Source organism: Tachypleus tridentatus, chromosome 13 (assembly GCF_004210375.1).
Source record: "Tachypleus tridentatus isolate NWPU-2018 chromosome 13, ASM421037v1, whole genome shotgun sequence".
NCBI lineage: Eukaryota > Metazoa > Arthropoda > Merostomata > Xiphosura > Limulidae > Tachypleus > Tachypleus tridentatus.
In genome coordinates, this window is record NC_134837.1 from 243,124,267 (window position 1) to 243,144,415 (window position 20,149).

The 20,149-nt window shown below is 33.2% G+C and overlaps 1 protein-coding gene across 1 annotated transcript in view; it reads right to left on the reverse strand.

Annotated features, from left to right (window-relative positions):
* Positions 1-315: 315 nt before the first annotated feature.
* LOC143239438 (uncharacterized) overlaps positions 316-20,149 on the reverse strand; it is a 59,462-nt gene continuing 39,628 nt past the window's right edge. The window contains exon 6 of the mRNA XM_076480495.1: positions 316-3,715. The gene's annotated coding sequence lies outside the window, so the exon portion shown is untranslated. The remainder of the gene's footprint in view (positions 3,716-20,149) is intronic.

Consider the following 20,149-nt stretch of genomic DNA (forward strand, 5'->3'; position numbering starts at 1 on the left):
GCAAAAAAAACTTAACCCGGAATGTCCGCATTAAACTTTCATTTGTTATTTTGCATTTTTTATCACTTGTATAATTCATATTTGTTTCGGTTTGATGGCTGCTTTATTAGATAAGATAGTTTACAAATATATATTTAATGTAAGGTTTGGTGAAATTTGCACTTCATGCACCAATGACACATACGTCAAATAAGTTGTTTTATTTTAACACAATTTTAATGTTCAGTGTAAAATGTGAGTAGCACCTTGGTGGTATGAAGATTTACAATCTGTAACAAGGAAATAAAACATGATTTTAACTCATACAACATTCAGTTTATTTCACAAAGTGTATTCTTTTTCCAAAGTTAATGGTTTACTGACTTCGGAATGCTAAATATCGTCAGCTTCATCCACTGACCGAAAATACATACACAATGTTTTAAAACGCTACAGTTAATTAAGACGTAACTTAAACATATTTATCGAAAGTGCTTATATTGGATTCGATATTTAATATATAAATTATTGATAAACATGGAATTTTGTTAAAGCAATTTGATGACTTTGGTAGCTAACATTAATAACACATTTATTTGTGCGTAAACTAAATTTATATTCTAAATGTACATTTAGATCAATATATTAATGATCTACTGTAAACAAGCTAATAAAGAAAAGCATAGATACCACTCAGTATAATCGGTTCATTCGGAGATTTAGGAAAATTTGACAACTTTCTTAAATTAGCAGAATATCGACTTGTACTAACATTTTTCATACATTAACAGATCATCCAGAAATTAAACATACTTCTATGACATTACGTTAGCAAAGACATCGTAACAGTATTTTGATAACAAGAAAAATATCTGTCCTAGCAAGTGGTAAAAATGTGCAAACACTGACTTAACTTTTTTATCTAAAGTACTTTTTACTCCGTTTCACAAGATCCTATCCATTAGCCCCAAGAGCATGGTACAAAATAATCCTCTCTTGTAAATATAAAAAATGTATATTTCTTCCATTAGAAGTTCGATGATTAAAATTCGGTTATAATTATTTTTGTAGATGTAACCATTTTAAAGGCATTGATTTTGTTTTATACAGCAGCATCCTAAGAATATTCTGTACTTACTTATCTTGCAGGCTTTTTTATTATATGATTAGCTGAAAAGATGAAAAGAACACAATTTAGAATCAAAATAATAAATTCAAGGCTGTTTTAACGTTCGCTTATTTATATTTCAAAGATACGAATTGGTTAACGTCCTCATAAAAATGAATGAAATACCAAAAACAATTAAAACATGTTCAACAAATAAGTTTTCTTTAAACATACTAAAATGCTAAACTAACAAAAAATATTAAAATCGATTAATTTCGCTACAAAACTTTCACAATTATTAATACTACTATAAATATGTTGAATTAACAACAAAATTACTGGATCCACAAACTCATTGAATGGTTTTACTCAGCACAAAACTTGCTGGATAGCTAAGATAAGAACATAGTTTACAGAAAAAACTAATTTTTATGCAAAACTTCCTCAGTGATTAAATGTGACTAAAGATAACGTAAGAAATAGTTTAAATTATTATGACACTTCCTAGATATCGCTATAAAAGTTATTGGTTAAACTCACCAGAAAACTTTCTCTATAGCTCGGTTACCAAAACGTTTCAGAATGGTTAATCTCTCCATTAAACTTAGCGATTGGATAATCTCTTCATAACATTTATTGGATGCTTAAACTCGCTACAAAATTAGTGAATAGTTAAATTCCAATGAAACGTATAGGGTGTTTTAAACATCAAATAAATTAGTAAATTGTTAAATTTCAATTAAACATATACGAGACCTTACTCAATGTTTAACTTCTTTGCAGAACTCACTGATTATAAGCGACATCAAAATTTATGTACGCTATAAAATTTAATAATATACACAAAACACCCCAGCTATATCAACAAACATTTATATAATGAAAAGTTCGCAACTTACAAATTAACTTATTACCCCAGCTATATCAACAAACATTTGTATAATGAAAAGTTCGCAACTTACAAATTCACTTATTACCCCAGCTATATCAACAAACATTTATATAATGAAAAGTTCGCAACTTACAAATTAACTTATTACCCCAGCTATATCAACAAACATTTGTATAATGAAAAGTTCGCAACTTACAAATTCACTTATTACCCCAGCTATATCAACAAACATTTATATAATGGAAAGTTTCGCAGCTTAGAAATTCACTTACTAACAAACTGTAATGGAAATATATTAAAAACTATTCTTGTCTAAGATTCGTTCGAAAATTATCGTATATTTCGGTGTATAAAACGCACCCCTATTTTCAAGGCGATCTTCAGGGAAAAAAAATATTTTTCACAGTTATCATTTATTTATTTGTTCAAGATCAGTATACTCCTTTATTATTCTTTAGAATACTTCAAAACTAGTAGAGGCATAAAACTGTTTACCTTCTGTGTATAGGACGTAGGGGGATTTGAGACCTCTTTTTATGGAAAAGAATGTGTTTCTTATACATCGAAAAATGCGGTGACTTTTAACTTCATCAAAGAAACTTTACCATTTACATATTGTTATTACTCCTAAACAGCAGGAGCCGGCATGGCCAGGTGAATTAAGGCGTTCGACTCGTAATCTGAGGGGCGCGGATTCGAGTCCCCGTTGTACCAAACATGCTTGTCCTTTCAGCCGTAGGGGCGTCATAATGTAACGGTCAATCCCACTATTCGTTGGTAAAAGAGTAGCCCAAGAGCTGGCGGTGGATGGTGATGACTAGCTGCCTTCCCTCTAGTCTTACACTGCTAAATTAGGGATGGCTAGCCCTTGTTTAGCTTTGCGCGAAATTCAAAAAACAAGCAAACTTAAACAGTAACCTAAATTCTTCTATTTATCATCTTTTGTTTAAAATTCGTCTCTTACACCCCGTTATAAAGGTAAATAGTTTTAACCCTAGCTGTCCTAGCTCTTAACACATGTCGATATTTACTTTATATAAATTATTATTCCTCTGTTTGATATCATACTTTTAATTTATTTCTACTACGACTCGCTAACGACAAAATTTGCAAATTCCAAAACGTTCGATTAAAAAATATTTGTTGCTATAGCCTTGGTATGTTTTGTCATTATTTAAATTTGATATCAAGATTGGTCACTCAAAAAAATGAATAAAATCTTTATGAACTACTAAGTTCATTACAAGACTTGATAAAGAGTTATGCTGACTACAAAACCTATTAGAAATCTGAGGTTAATAATTTTTTTATAGAAATGTTAAAATCACTACAAAAATTCATTGGATGGTTAAACCCGCCACATGACATAGTAAATCAGTAAATTCTCTGCACAACTTACTGACTGATCAAAGTCGCTAATAAATTACTTAATGATTGAGGTTGCTAAAACAGCCTGAGTCGTTAAGATCACAACAAAACTTTCTGAATTGCTTAAAGCACTACAAAAAACACTACATTACTAAATTCGGTAAGAAACGTATTACTCATATTCACCACAAAACACTATATATTAAAGCCATATGGTGGTTTACAAAAATACTATGTTAGTATCTATATCTGTGATTCGATTTTAATTTTGAACAAGATTAAGTAACAGAAACTTGTCGTCTCCAAAAACTCTCAGACAAAACTTCTTTATTTCATTGGATCCTGCTTTTTCCTGTGAGGTTCTGTATCTGTAACATTAAGATCCACAAATTATAAAGTATTAATTTACATATAATTTGCATTAGCAATAAAGTTTAAAACTAAGAACGGTTTTCAGACAATTTACTTAGTAAAAAAAAACAAAAATAGTAAGTCACGTTCTATTCAGTGATATATATATATATATATATATTTATAACTCTTAATCCATTATATGTAAAAGCTGGCTCGACGTGGCCGGATGGTTAAGGCACTCAATTGTTAATCTGAGGGGAGCGGGTTCGAATCCAAGTCGCACCATACATGCTCGCCCTTTCAGCCGTGAGGGCATTGTAATGTTACAGTCAATCCCCTATTCGCAGGTAAAAGAGCACCCCAAGAGTCGGCGGTGTGTAGTGATGACTAGCTGCCTTCTCTCTTGTCTTACACTGAATTAGAGACGGCTAGCGCAGATAGCCCTCGTGTAGCTTTGCGCGAAATTCCAAACAAGCAACGTTAAAGGAGACTTATTCGACACATGGGCTGAATGACCAGCTCAAAGATGTCGAGATTTTATGTATAGTTGTCCCTAGTTTTAAACTATTTACCATTAGAATGTAACTATTCATCAGCGTCCACCGCCATAAGAGTTTTGTCCGACTTTGAAGCGAATAATGCTAATGACTATCACGTTTATAACATGCACCTGAAAGGGCGGAGTGTGTTCACAAGTATTGAGGCGCTAATTTTTATCCTTTTGTTCTGGGACTGGACACCTTAAACACTAATCAATTAAATAGAATTTTGGATTTTATTCGAATGTTGTACACTTATTAGTTATACGTGTTTAATGGTTTCACGTATTCCAAAGTTTTCATGTCAAAAGTGACAAATAATCTCTCTCGTTTACCTGAAGTTCCAAATCATCATATATTGGGTTTCAAAAGTTTACGTATTTTGCTCACTAAATATATTAAAAATTACACATAGCTCCTTTTATTTCCATATATTTGGCGTTTTTGATGCAATGGTAATTACATACAAAATATTCAGAGAGTAACTTTAAACACAAATGCGCTAGTGTTGATCAAAGAGAGAAAACTTTATACTAGTCTATATGAAATTTAAAGAAATAGCTAATACAACGGGAAGCTCACTTAACACTCTGTTCTACAATTTGGATTTGAGTGAACGTCCTTGTGTTATAACCTCAATCCTGTCCGTGCCACAACTGTAAATAATATCAGAGTAGCGTGAAAAATAAACGATTACATTTTAGGAGATGTAAAGTACTGTGCAAATAAATATATTATTATTTAAGCCATTTTAAATGCCTTGATCAAATCAAACAATTATCTAACAATTAGGCAGTTTTAAGGTTTGATCTGTGCTCCAACTTAAGAGAAAAGGTAAACAAATTCATGTTATTATCATTGGTCCTCTCCTGATAAAAGTATGTGTCCTAATCTTTGTACGTAAGAACGTAAGAATAATTTATTTCATTATTTATACTTTTTCCAAATTGGTTTTCGGTTTTACTTTTTGTCTAAGTAGCTTTCTCTAATCGATAGTTAATATTAGTAACTGTTAGAGTAGGTGAGCCTATGTGATAAGCAAAAATATAAGTATATGTGTATGAAGTAACCAGTAATTCTTGATAAAGATTTTAGGTTTCAAAATCAGATGTAATTCATGTACTGTTTCGTGACTGTCACAGTGGTTGGCGACTCCACTTTAACAGACATGTATGTCGCTTATTAAGTCAATAATTTGAATTGTATGGTGCAAAAACGTCGTCAGAATAAATATACCATTACAGTCTACAGATAATCGAATACAGTATTGACACAAGTTTTCCAAATCATTTTGGTTTCATGGACCGCTTACGTTCTCTGAGTATCTTAAATACACATCCAGTACGTCCCGTGTTTTGTGGTCACTGCATTTTCATTTACACTTAGAGATCAAGTCTTCTAACACCGCCCTCACATGTAGCTCATATTTTCTGCAAACATTATTTCCAATACATGTTTGTTGCCAGAGTTTTATAAATATTTTTGGCTCCAATTACTGCCAGATTCTTCCGCACACTGCCACTTGTGGCTTCGGCTATCCAAACTTTGTTTTAAGACTTGTAAGTTTTTTCTTCTCTTGTATAGCTAAATTTTCCTCTTATTTATTATGTTATAGTTTAACTTTTAGATATCTGTATTTCTATTCTATAGTGTAGACTGAGCTTCACACAACTCTATTTCCTTCCATGTTTTGGTTTGAGTCTTAGATCAGTGTTTTCAGGTCGTTTACCAATATTTTTCAACTAGCTGCAGCTCTAGTTTCCTGATTTTTTATTCTATTACTGTGTTTTGCTTTATTAGCATTAGAATTCAATCTAATTTTTTCTGAGGTTTAAAAATATCATGAGAAAAATATTTTGTTTACATGATCCACACTTTCGACTGCTAAACGAATTGCAATGTAAGCTTATACTTTACTGAAATACTTATCTGAAATATCTAAGAATAATTATATAGTAAAATTTAAACAGAAATACGTTTACGCTGTTGGGCGTAAATGTCATTATATATCGTGAAGTAACTACTCACGTATCTCTTGGTACGATAATGAATCCGTAAAGAGAAACTTGATATGCATGTAAGCAAAACCGTAAGTATATATTTATATATATATATATCATATATTCCCTAAATTCGGGCACACCCATACGTATATATACATATACACATATAGTGTGTTCTTAATTTCAATCAGGAAGCTAAATTTTAACTCTAATTAACTTATTATCATCCCACTGCACAACTATAATTTCAAACCTACGTAATGAGCAAGTCCACACAGTAAGTGACCTGTATAACATATATGTCTATTATCAATACGTATTATATACTCGAAAACGCACTCACATAAACATATATAGAATGCATGTTGGAAAATCCATAAGTTAGCCTTAGCGACGGCATACGACTCCAGTACGAACTCAAGAAACAGAAATACAGTATCACTCTGAGCACAGGTTTAGCCCTAACAGTTATTCAATAGATACCGGAAGAAAGGTTTCAGTTAATATTATCTACAATAAAACGTGATGTTTAAACAGCATACGGCAATTTTTATCAGTCTAAAGCTTATTCTGTGTTTCACTTGAAATTTTATGACATCGTCACAAAAGAATTAAATCATTCTATATTCTTGGTTTATCACTCGTATTTAGACTTACGCCGTCTATTTCTACCGACAAACAGTTAACATCGGAAACATGAAATATATGCGTGTCTGGACTTATCAGTATTAAAAGGTATGTCAGCTAATGCATCAATAAACTCATATTCACTGTGCCATATATGCTCATTTTCATGCTGGTTTTTGTCTTGCTACTAATGTTTATGTTTATTTCACTTGTCAACAATACAATATTTCAAGTGATTTTTTTTTTCTAAATACACGTACCATACAAGCAAAATCTTCCTCCTAACTAAAAACGTAATACGTTCTATGTATATCTGTATCTATAAAGACATGTGTAGTTCTGTAAATTATTAGGACACCAGATCTGCAGTACTTACTCTTCACACCAGTGAAACAATACAATCCACTTAGAAAACTCTTAAAAGGAATATGGACTCTTGTTCGAATTTGGCTAGTGACGCTATTTCTATCTTAGCGATAAGGTTTCTGATTTATGTAAATTCGTAAAACTGGCACCAGTACAGCACTTTTAGTCAATCCGATCAGCAACAAAATTTAGTCACAAACTTTCAACTGCATAGTGGGTAACGCCACAGATTTTCTGTGCTTACACCCATACAGCAGTGAGGTAACGATCTATCAAGACTCAGATGGTCAGTGACAAGACTAGTTGTACCACGACACCGACATATAAGGTGTTTAACTGTAAAATTCCGAGTAAAACGAATACCAGGACCTCTCATATTTGGTTGTATTAAGAACTTTCCTATCACGTGTCCCGACGGTGAGTCACAACTGACTTTGGTTATAGACCTCTTGACACATCATGGGTCATAAACAATTATATATGAAAGTAAGTTTCTCTTGTGGCATACAGATTTGGGACACTGTGACTAATCCGTGCCACCTCTTGAATATTTAATTTATTATAAAGCAGTGAATGTGTTAATGGGATGAAATTAGAACATTTCAATTAATTATAAGCAGAAACAGTCTCACATTTGTAGACTTTCTTTAAGTAAAATAAAGGTTACTTTAATTTACGCCTTTAGGACAGTTAATGGAAGAGTGTTTTGAGATTGTTTGTTTTGGATATCGCACAAAGCTACACGAAAAATATCTGCGTTAGCCGTTCCTAATTTAGCATAAGACCAGGGGAAGACAGATACTCATCACTGCTCACCGCCAGCTCTTGGGCTACTCATTTACTAACGAATAATGTGATTAATCGTAACATGTAACGACCCTAGGGCAAGCATGTTTGGTGTAACGGAGATTCGAACTCGCGACTCTCAGATTACGAGTCGAGTACTCAAACTATCTGGCCATGCCGGGCCCAACTATTCATTTATTTTAAACTGAAACTCCTGTATAGCTCTTCAACTCTCATCCTTCAGCCAGTAAAACACTGTGAATTTTAAATGTTACAGTTTTCAAATCAGCACCCAATTCTCAACATACGCAGTGAAACTACACTAAGTAATACAACTCATTTATATCAATCTAAAATCACAATTAGTTTGATCAGGTCATTTAAGAGATAAGAATTTACGGGTATATATATTTTTAAAAGTACTATTGTTTAGATAAATACAATAATATACCATTTGTTTCTTTTATTTCTAAATTAATAAGAGCAGCTCAGCTGATAAAACAGTTCATTCTTTATCACAATGTTGCGTTTCTTAAAAATTACAAATAGCTTTAAAAGCCCAAGTGTACAGGTAACAAACAAATGTATTAGATTCTATTTTTGTCGAACATTTGAACTCCAACACGAACACAGACAGGTGCTGCCATTCAGTTTTAAATTGTTTACTTCTTCGTTAATATTATGTGCCACACTAAGTTTAATCCAGCTGATTGAATATGCCACAATATTTTCGGAATTATAACTTTTGGAAGGTAAATTATCAATAAACCTATAATTAAAAAAAAAATGTCTTTAACAAAAATCTAATCAAATTACCATCACCGAGTTTAACAAACAACAGAGTCTAAAACTGAAATGTAATTGACTGCCGAACGTGGTTTATATAATTATTTTGATAGAGTTAGCATGGGATCGTTAATTCTATTATTGGAAAAACAAAGCAAACAATTAGCAGATTCCGAGCATTATTAATTAATTAAACTGACAAGTTACATCATACTAAAAGCAGAGTTTTAATGATCCTGCAGTTAATTAAATAACTTGCGTTAAAAAAAAACATATTTTTCCTCAGTGCTTAAATTCATAATCAGTGCAAATATATATAAGTAAATACTACGCCATGAAAAAGTAAACCTTGATTTTTTTATTCTGCGTTCAGATAAAGGATCATTAGATGTTGTTTATCCCGTGTATTGAAACGAATACTATAATTTAAGACGTGTATGTTTTCGTTACGGATTCAAAAATGAGAGCTCCTGAAAATAGCTGCTTGTTTGCCTACGCTAGCGTAAGAAAATATGTTATATATATATCTTATTACCAGCTACTGTCGTATGTTGACAGTAAAATGAAATTACTCGAAAAACAACTCATATTACAGAGAACTAATGACACTTGACTGCAATCTGGAAGAAAATAACGTCGAGAACTGATACCACGTATAATATACTAATATTATATAGAAAAGTGAAACTGAGAAGAAATTACTTGGTTCACATTAGATGATGAACTTTGACTGCCATACATTTGACATTTGGTGAAATTTTGCAATATACTAATTATAAATATTAAAATTCAATACGTATGTGTGTGAGAGAGAGTGTTTTCTTATAGCAGAGCCACACTGGACTATCTGCTGCATTTACCGAGGTGAAACGAACCCCCGATTTTAACGTTTTAATTCCGTAGACTCACCGCTGTCCTAGCGGCGGACAAAATTTAGTGCACTAATTGTACATGTTAAGAAGAGTATAACTGATTATCATGAAACGTTCCAAGGAGAAAGACTGTTTGTTAGTGATTTGAATGTAATTTTAGAGCAGGATTGAACTATATGAAATTATTTGTTAGTCCGTTCTTGACAGAGTTGTTCCTATTTAGTTGAAAAACTTCAAATTACCTAGTTTTAAAACAAACTTCGAGATGAACGTTCAAACTGATTAGGCACATAAGCCTAAGGTAGGCGTATATAAAAACTAACCTATTACAAATATGTATTCGTAGAAATAATACATCACAAAGGATATAAGACAGCGAATTAAACACCAACTGTCCAACGTATTTATAACACACAAGCTCTAACAAACATATGTAACCAGCGTGACTTTTGTGTTAAAGTCAAATGACTGCTAATAACATCACACACATTCGTTATATTTTTTACATTATTCAGAAGTATGCTGAAGTTATTACTTAGTACAAGAGTAAATAGTTACGTTCAGTCATGCAGTGGATATGCTTGTTTGTTTTCAAAATTTTGAGCAAAGCTACTATTATCCGTCATTCCTAATTTTAAACTTATAGATTAAAATAAAGGCAGCTAGCTACTCAACAGCATCATCATCAACTCTCACGGTCCTCTTGTTTGATCGAATAGTTAGATTTGATCGTCGCTCCAATAGTGTGCCCATGACCTCGAAGTGTGTAAGGCGTTCTTGTTGAAATGGATGTACTAACCACTAAGTGGGTTTATCACAGCCAGGTGGTTAGGGCATTCAACTTGTAAATAGAGGGTCGCGGGTGCGAATCCGAGTCCGTGTTGCACCAAACATGCTCGCCCTTTCAGTCGGGGGGCAGTTACAATGTACAGTCAATCTCACTATCCGTTGATAAAAAAGTAGCCCCAGAGTTGGCAGTGGATAGTTATTACTAGTTGCATTCCCTCTCGTCTAACACTGGTAGATTAGGGACGGCTAGCGCAAGTAGCCCTCGTGTAGCTTTGTGCGAAATTCAAAAACAAACTGACGACTTAGCCATGTCTGTTTTAGCTGACATATTCTGGCGAAACAAAAGAAAATGGTGTTTTATTAAAATGCATCACTAAGAAAAATAATTCTAACTATTATCTATATTATTACGACGGTTAAAAGTAGGCACAGCTTAAAAAGCCACGATGATGCAGAAAATTAATGAATAATGTAGGTGGTTGTTAATTCTTCAAAAGGCTGTCTTTGATCCATTGAGCTCATGAACTTATCACTTTTCTTTGTAAAAATTTCGTTAAAATATTCAAGACCATTTACTGTTCTTTATATGTAAGAAGGTACACAATTTGTGGGTTCGATTCCCCTCGGTGGGCTGAGAGAAAAATGCCCCTCGCTAGTACAGCGGTATGTCTTCGTATTTACAACGCTAAAATCAGGGGTTCGATTCCCCTCGGTGGGCTGAGCAGATAGCCCTTTGTGGCTTTGCTATAAGAAAAACATAAAACACAATTTGTATTAATAAATTATTTTTTATTTATCTCACACTGGACTCAAATATAAATGATGACTAAAGAAAATTGTGGCTTTCTTCAGAAATATCCCCATAATATCAAAAGATTTTGTAGATGAACTAAATCGCATAGTACTCAACTTTTTAGGTTATAAATGGTAAGTAAAGGGCTGTGTATTAAAACCAACCAAACTGCTTAAATTCCACCATGATATACAGAACGTTCTTTATTTACGTGCCTCGCTATACCCAGCAACATCACTCACGAGACGTGTATTCGGTGAAACTAGCCTACTGTAGGGGAGATGTGAATGAAGTAAAATATTAGACGAATACTTTATATTTTCTTTATTAAAATTAATGTTTCTCTGAGAAAAAATCTTAACTGAATACAAACCGTTTTATATTACTGTTTCGAACAGGCATTCTTGTGTTATACTCAACTGTAGAAGATTTATTGTTAACATTCTAGAAGCCATAATAATTTCATGTATGTTATCTTATTTTAAAAGGGTCTTCTGGATCATTTACACAAACTACTTTATATCCAGCCTACCTGTTTTTTTCATGTCACAGACATACAATACAAACGTCGTTAAGCATGATGTTATGTATTTTATAAATGCTCTCATGACACCGAATTCTAGAAAACATTATATGGTTTAGCTGGCAAATTATTATTTTGCATATTAAAGCGGCAGTTTTGTAGTATTAATAGTGAAAAGCTTGTATGAAATGGACAGTAAATGACCTCGTAATCATGATGACGAGAAACTCACTTGAAGTAGAATATGTATTCTAAAGATAGCTGGAATGGGTATTAAAACTTTAATTAAAATATAGCACAGAACAACGTTTCGGCCATCTTAGGTAACCATCAAGTAAACAAAGAGAGTTTTGAAATGACCTCATTAAAACAACATTAATATGAAGTTCATTAAAACTATAGATACTTAGCTAGATAGATAGATACAGAAAACATATCCATAAACAATAGTATAAAATAGATGAACTACTTTTCAATAAAGATACAAGTGTTTACTTTTACCAAATGGACCAGTTTTTGACAATTTTTATCACAATCAAATTAAACTAAAAGATAAACCTGTCTGCTATTAAAGATAACGCAAGTTTGCGATGATTTCATTGTCTTGTTATAAAGTAATTCCTGTACGCTGAATCCAAAAATGATATCTATATTTTTCCATCACCTACAACTTTTTCACAAAACGTCATATGTACTTTATATAAATGAATCATTTTCATTGAAATAGGGTCACGTTTTATTATATTTAAAATGCTTGCAACCACTAGTTATAGATTTCTCTAGACCAATCGCGACGTGAAAGTCTCATCAATCGTTCTGTAATCCAAAAATAATAGTAAAACTTTTCGTTGTGATAAACGATATAATGATTTGATCTAAGTAATAGTTTTTTTTCTTCTCGATTTGTAAAAAGTCCTTCCGTGACAGAAAAAACAATAACATTATTTTCGAAATCTTTGTGGTTGAATTATGGAAAATGCGTTGTTAAAAGCAAAGCAACTTTCATGAAGTTTAAATTCGCAGGCCTGTGTAATTAAGGGATTTATATGTTCGTAAATTCTTAAGCATAATTTGTATAATCATACAACCACCCACCTACTACATTTAAACCTCCTTAACATAGTCTACATACTTAATAATACGTTGTTTTAACCTAATTATCGATTTGCCAACTCACTATTTTTAATGGTTTACTGTCCGTAATAAAGGCTGTCGGCGTTCATTAATATAATAAAACAACACTCATCTGTATAAATCATCGTCTTGGCAATATTAATCCTTGGTAATTATGTATGTAAATTAAATTGAGTCCTTACTTATGCTTGTACAATGAAGCAAAAGAAAATAATTCGGAGAAACGAATATCTACATAACGAAGGAATTCTAAATAAAACAACAAAAGTTAGTTCTTGCGTATTAGTATCAGGAGCGAGTTATGTTGAACTCTGTTCTTCTTTAACCAGGACATTAGTTGCATGAAGCTCATGAATAACAAAACCTCAGCCATTTATTTTTGTAAGTAAAAGGAAATATTATTACATGAAATACTTTAACCAACTCGGTGTCTTTCTTTTCCTTGTAACCATCTTTTTTTTTAAATGAGTTTTACTTCTCCGTAACTTTTACAGAATATAAGTGACGACGACACGGAATTTAATTTAATAGAAATTAAATTCAACTTGTTTGTTTTTAGTTTCACGCAAAGCTATACGAGGGCTATCTGTGCTAGCCGTCCCTAATTTAGCAGTGTAAGACTAGAGGAAAGGTAACTAGTCATCACCACCCAACGCCAACTCTTGGGCTATTCTTTCACCAACAAATAGTGGGATTGACCCTCACATTGTGACGACCCCACGGCTGAAAATATGATGTTTGATGTGACGGGGATTCGAAACCGCGACCCTCAGATTACGAGTCAAGTGCCTTAATTATCTGGCCATTTTCTAATGCTATTTTGTGATAGCTCACTACTGCTTATGACTGATAAGGTCATTGTGAAAAGTATTCATAATTCAACGCAATAAATTTTACAAAAGAAAACATATAAAAGGTAAAGTGTACATTTATAAACTCGTTGAAATTGATATTAGTCAAAATTGGGCTATATTAAAATCACAGTCATATGCCGTATAGGGTGACTTTTCAAAAAATCAGATTCTATGCCTACATTTAAAATTCGTAATTTGGAAGAAAAGAAATCGCAAATAAAAACAAATGTGGGTACGAGTACATCTAAAAATGAAATATTAGTATGGCTTCCCAGATAAAACTATGAAAGTTCTGATCGTCTGTATCTCTGACGTAGGGCTACAAACGTAAATCACGCGACTCTTGAATTAGCAATAAAACGCATGTAGATTCTAAATAGTAGTATTCCTACCATTCTGCCTTTAAAGATTTACTAATATGGATGGTACACGAAACGGTTTCATGATATACCGTGCTCAAAAATCACGCAACCCTTATCTATTTTGCTCGTTTCTTGCTCCTTTTCCTTTTATTTATTTTTTAAAATAACTGTATGTCAGGGGTGTGGCGAGCCCATACGATTTTTATAGTTTAGTCCGTTTCTCTATGTGTTTTGTTCCTTTTGTAATGAAGAAATTCACGTGTGTTTTTTATTGGATAAGGTGTGTAACCACATTTATCCAACCAAAGAAATTCCAAGGAAACGTTTCTTGTTTTGTTTTTTGTATTAGGCAATGGAATAATATGTTATATTTTGGTGTTATAGAAGTCTCTAAAAATTATCTTTTGTGAGTGTAAAAAAGGGCAGGCTTTGATATATTTATAACGACATTCATTTACCTCTTTCTTGCGGAAATGCATTTGTCGTGGCAACGAGGACCTAAAGAGTGGCCCTCGTTAAAACTGATTCAGTAAGGTAAGTGTAAAACTACTATTCCTCTTCGTGTTTTACAATCACATCAAATCGAGTTCACAAAATGAGTTCACGTTGATATTATGATTTGAAAACAATATATTAGGTTGAGGAATAATTCGTGAGCGTTTTTAAATAATTTCATTCAAACATTACATGCAAGACTATACAATACTTCAATGCATGAACACATTACACCCAAAACATTTATTATGATACTTTATTTCATGTAATACCTAGGTATATAGTGTGCATTGTTTTAAACGAAATTGCAAGAAATTAAATGCGAAAAGCAGATGGTGTCGAAAATGCTCGATTTTGTCCACTTGACATTCCATTTAATGAGCTGAAAATGAAAGCAAAAATTAAAGACATATGAAAATCAAACACACCATCTATTAGAGCAAAACATGACATGAAATATTTTGCAAAAGCGTTTCATTTATGAATATATTTGTTTAACTTGAAAAAACGCTCACGAATTATTCCTCAACCCAATAGTATTAGTTGAGCTAATTCAGTGATAAATTGTCTATCATAGAAATCCTGAGCTGCGAATGTTCTCTCTTTGACTGTGCATATTTACATTTTAATTGAAAAAGTAATATTAAATTGTTTCGATTATTCCGGACATTGCACTTTATCTTACGAAATGAAAATTCAAACCATCTTTAAATATATGTAAAACATTGTTTGTTTGTTTTGAATTTCGCGCAAAGCTACACGAAAGCCATCTGCATTAGCCGTTCCTAATTTAGCAGTGTAAGTAGTGTGAAGGCAGCTAGTCATCACTACTCACCGCCAACTCTTGGGCTGCTCATTTACCAACAAATAGTGGGATTGACCATAACATTATAATGCCCCCACGGCTGAAAGGGCGAGCATGTTTGGTGGACGAGGATTCGAACCCGCAACCCTCGCATTACGAGTCGAATGCCTCAACCACCTGGTCATGCCGGACCCATATAAAAAACATTGATTTTTTTTGTTTATTTAGCGTAAATCAGCCTAGATGTTCAAAAATATAAAGATATGGAACACTTTAACAATATTGTGTATTATATGAATTAGCGACGGACCCGGACACTTTTTTGTTTCATACAGAGATCTCTAACTCCTGGGTTATATATATAATTTTGCAAGATCTAAAAATATTGTTATAAATATGGTGATTTTTATGTAAAATGTGTATTTCATATTACCGGTTCAATGCAACAGTAAATTTAACATAAATGGTAAACAAGACAAATAGTTGACAAAAAAACTATTAAATATTGTAGAAGTACAAGAAAGAACGAAACATTAAAACTCATCCATAAATAAAAAGAGTACTATGTAGAACACTTTAAACTTTATGAACCGTGGCCAAAGCTGAGCACAACAACACTTCTACTCAAAGTCAACTACAGCGCACAATAAAATATATCTTTCAAACTCAATACATTATTAAAGCAACACGTGATCAAACTAATCACTCAAGATTTGTAAAAATAAAAAGCATTATGTTATTTTTCTTACACTGAATTAATTACGTAAAAAGAATTGTTTGGAATTTCGCACAAAGCTACTCGAGGGCTATCTGTGCTAGCCGTCCCCAATTAAGCAGTGTAAGACTAGATGGAAGGCAGCTAGTCATCACCACCCACCGCCAACTCTTGGGCTACTCTTTTACCAACGAATAGTGGGATTGACCGTCACATTATAACGCCCCCACGGCTGAGAGGGCGAGGATGTTTCGGCGCGACTCGGGCGCGAACCCGCGATCCTCAGATTACGAAGCGCACGCCTTAACCCGTTAGGCCATGCCGGGCCCCACGTAAAAAGAAAGGAAGATATATTGAACGCAATACGTGCATACTTATGGCTTAAAAAAAAGATGTTCAAAAATCTTATAGTTTCATTAAGTTACACTAAAGTAAAGTAATCAATACAAGAAAATTGGCAAAGCAATTAACAAAGTAATTTAAAATACAGCAATACGTAACATTTTAAATGAATTTTCTAAACATGTACATCGTTTGTTTGTTTCTTTCTAAGTTAAACACAAAACTACACAATGGGCTAGCTGTGATCTCCGGGCCCAGCATGGCCCGGTGAGTTAAGGCGTTCGACTCGTAATCTGAGGGTTGCGGGTTCGAATCGAGGTCGCACCAAACATGCTCGCCCTTTCAGCCATGAGGAAGTTATTATGTGACAGTCAATCCCAGTATTCGTTGGTAAAAGAGTAGCCCAAGAGTTGGTGGTGGGTGGTGATGACCAGCTGCTTTCCCTCTAGTCTTACACTGCTAAATCAGGGACGGCTAGCGCAGATAGCCCTCGTGTAGCTTTGTGCGAAGTTCAAAACAAGCAACCAAGCAAAGCTATGCTCTCTCCACCAAGGGTATCGAAACCCAGTATCTAACTTTGTAAGTCTGCAGACATTCCGCTGTGCCAGTGGGGGGGGCAAAATTGTACATTTTAGGAAAACAATCAACAAAAAAGTTTTAAATTGTAAAGAAATTAACAAAATGATGAAAATGCTCATTGAAACCATATACATTATTATTTATTAATAGCTATTCATATTTTGGAGAAATATGGCGGCCTTAACAATTTATAGATTAGAGAAATTGAAAGATAGAGCCACGTTATCCTTAAGTGAGCCAGCACATAAATCACCTACAACAACTTCTAATCTTGGTTTAGAATTTAAAAGTTTGTAAGTAAACAACACTGATATTTCTGCTGAAATAGATTACGTTCATAAATCTGTACAATGTATTCGTTTCGTGCCACTTTCACAACGTAATTAGCCATGTATCCTACAGTTGCTTCCTTGCAGGAAGAAAAGGCTGTTAAATCTGATGCACCTAACTTATCACAATCATTCCGTATTGGCTCACGTAATTCAAGATCACACACACGTGTAACACATCTCCACAAGGAAGTGCTTTGTTGTCTTTTCTAACGTGTAAAATTTGCGTTACGTCTTAAGCGACTGCACAGTTGTTGTTTTCCTTCCAGTTTTTACTTCGTAACGTATAACAAAAAAAAACAAAAAGAGTTGCAAGTTATCCTGACTTAATTTATATATCACAAAATACTTCATGGGAGGTGAGTATGAGCACACAGGCGTTTCGCGTATTTGCTGCATAGATTTAATAACTGTTAGTTACCCAAGTAAATTATTTTATACGTTAAGATGCGAAAGTTCTCTGTCCGGTGATGTTTAGTAACTGCAAATTTGGTTTGGTTTGTTTTGAATTTCGCGCAAAGCTACGTGAGGGCTATCTGCCGTCTCTAATCCAACAGCGTAAGACTAGAGGGAAGGCAGCTAGTCATCACCACCCACCGCCAACTCTTGGGCTACTCTCTTACCAACGAATAGTGGGATTGATCATAACATTATAACACCCCCACAGCTAAAAAGGCAAGCATGTTTGGTGTGACGGGGATTCGTACCCGCGACCCTCAGCGTATGAGTGGAGTGCCTTAATCACCTGGCCATGCTGGGCGAGTAACTGAAAAGCATAATTTTTTGATTATACAAGAAAATGTTTCCAAAATGTCTAACTGAAAATTATCATTTTATTTGTGTAGTTAGACAAATTAACGATTCTATGATATATTCTTATAAATGTAACTTGGATAAGTTTAAGTCTATGTAGCAAAATTACATGACATCTGCCACATTTGAACTTAATGTGTGTTCTACAAAACTATGTTTTATTTGGTACTTCTCTCAATGAGTGTGTATTGATCCTTATTTATTCTCGAGGTTTAAGACTTATTTCTTCTTGTATAAAAGAGAAAAAATGTCAAATAATGTATTCACTATCTCCATTTTTTAACATTTTCCAATGTACAAAAATATTTCGAAAGAGTATGTGGCATATGTCAGGTCTGCATTTTCGTTGTTGGTGTAAAACATTCATGACTGGAAGGTTTGTGGCGACATATTAACGCCCAATATAGACAAAAGGCAACTTCTACCATCACAAACAGGTGCAACAACTGCCATCTCAATATTTGATAGCTTTTGTTGAGTATATTCTAACCAGATTTGCTCATTATTGGCCTGTCATACTATTAGTAAAGAAATAATCAATTGACACTATCTAGTTACTGCTTAGAGAAACAACCGTAAACACCGATACACCATTGGCAATAAGAGTTTTATATTATTCTGTGTAAGTATCAGCCTAGCCATGAAATTCATTTTGATCCCACGACACATATCATCTTATGGTGATTTCATTTGGCAGTAAATAACATATGTTTTACTGGTTCTTTCTTTTCCTTTTTGTCACTTGTCGTAATGAATTACATGTCTTCTTGTGTTAAAGTTTGATGTCTCGTTAATGCTCTGATACAGATTTGATGAACGTGGTAGAACAAAAAATAAAACTGAAAGTAAATCTTACAAAACTGTAAGTTTTGATGGAGTAAAACTGCAATATTAAGACAAAACACCGTAAAATTGAGGATATGCTTTGCAATTTATTTCTTTTTTCTGATAATAAGCAACAAACTTTTACAAATTTCCAAAGGAATATCAATAAGGGTGCTGTTCAATAATATGTATCAAACTTTCTTTTTTTCGAAACTTGCACAATCACCTTTAATGAAATAACAGTTTCTTTTAATCGCCTGTTCTTTTGTTGTTAAAACTCTTTTTTCCTGATAACGTTCACCTGATTAACTATTTTATCCAATTTTGTTTTTATTGTTGCAAGGTTATCACATAGCACCTCTGATCTATTCGATGAGACAAGGGTGACCCAAGAGTTGGTACTGGATACTGTTGAATAGCTGGTTTTCCTTTAACGTTACTCTACAGATATTGTACTTTAGATAACTGGATGTGGAACAACATTGTCATGTGTTGAGATGTATTTACTTTATTACGCAAACTGCAACTAACTCACAACAATAACTGAATCAATACTTTACTAAAGCCATTGATATTTTTCTTATTTTAATAAGTATTTTATTATAAGAACAACCTGCTATATTGCTTAGTTATCTTTACTATTATCATATTTCCTAGTAAATTCTATATAAATGCTATAAAGCTACTATGATTTTCTTATGTAATCGCTAAGTTGCTCATGTTTTTGTTTCGTACTGGTAATATTGAAACCACTATGAATGAACTCGTTAAAAATATATGAAAAACGTTTTAAGATCCTTACATGTCCATACTCTTTTCTAGATTATTTCTAATCATAATTACTGTATTAAAAGAGTATAGAAAAATAGAATAAAAACAAAGTTTCATAAACAACATTTTATTTTTAATATCTGGCTTCATTTCTTCGGAACCATGAGATGTTAAGATTGCTTTGCTTGGGCTTTAGAACTATGTGTGCTCAATTTGTTTGGAATTTATTAAGGTATGTCTGTTTACTTTTTGGATATCTCTCTATTGAGGGGCACCGAGGTGACAGGACCTTCAAGCCATGACTCCGACTTCAATAAACATCTGCTGTTTAATAACGCTA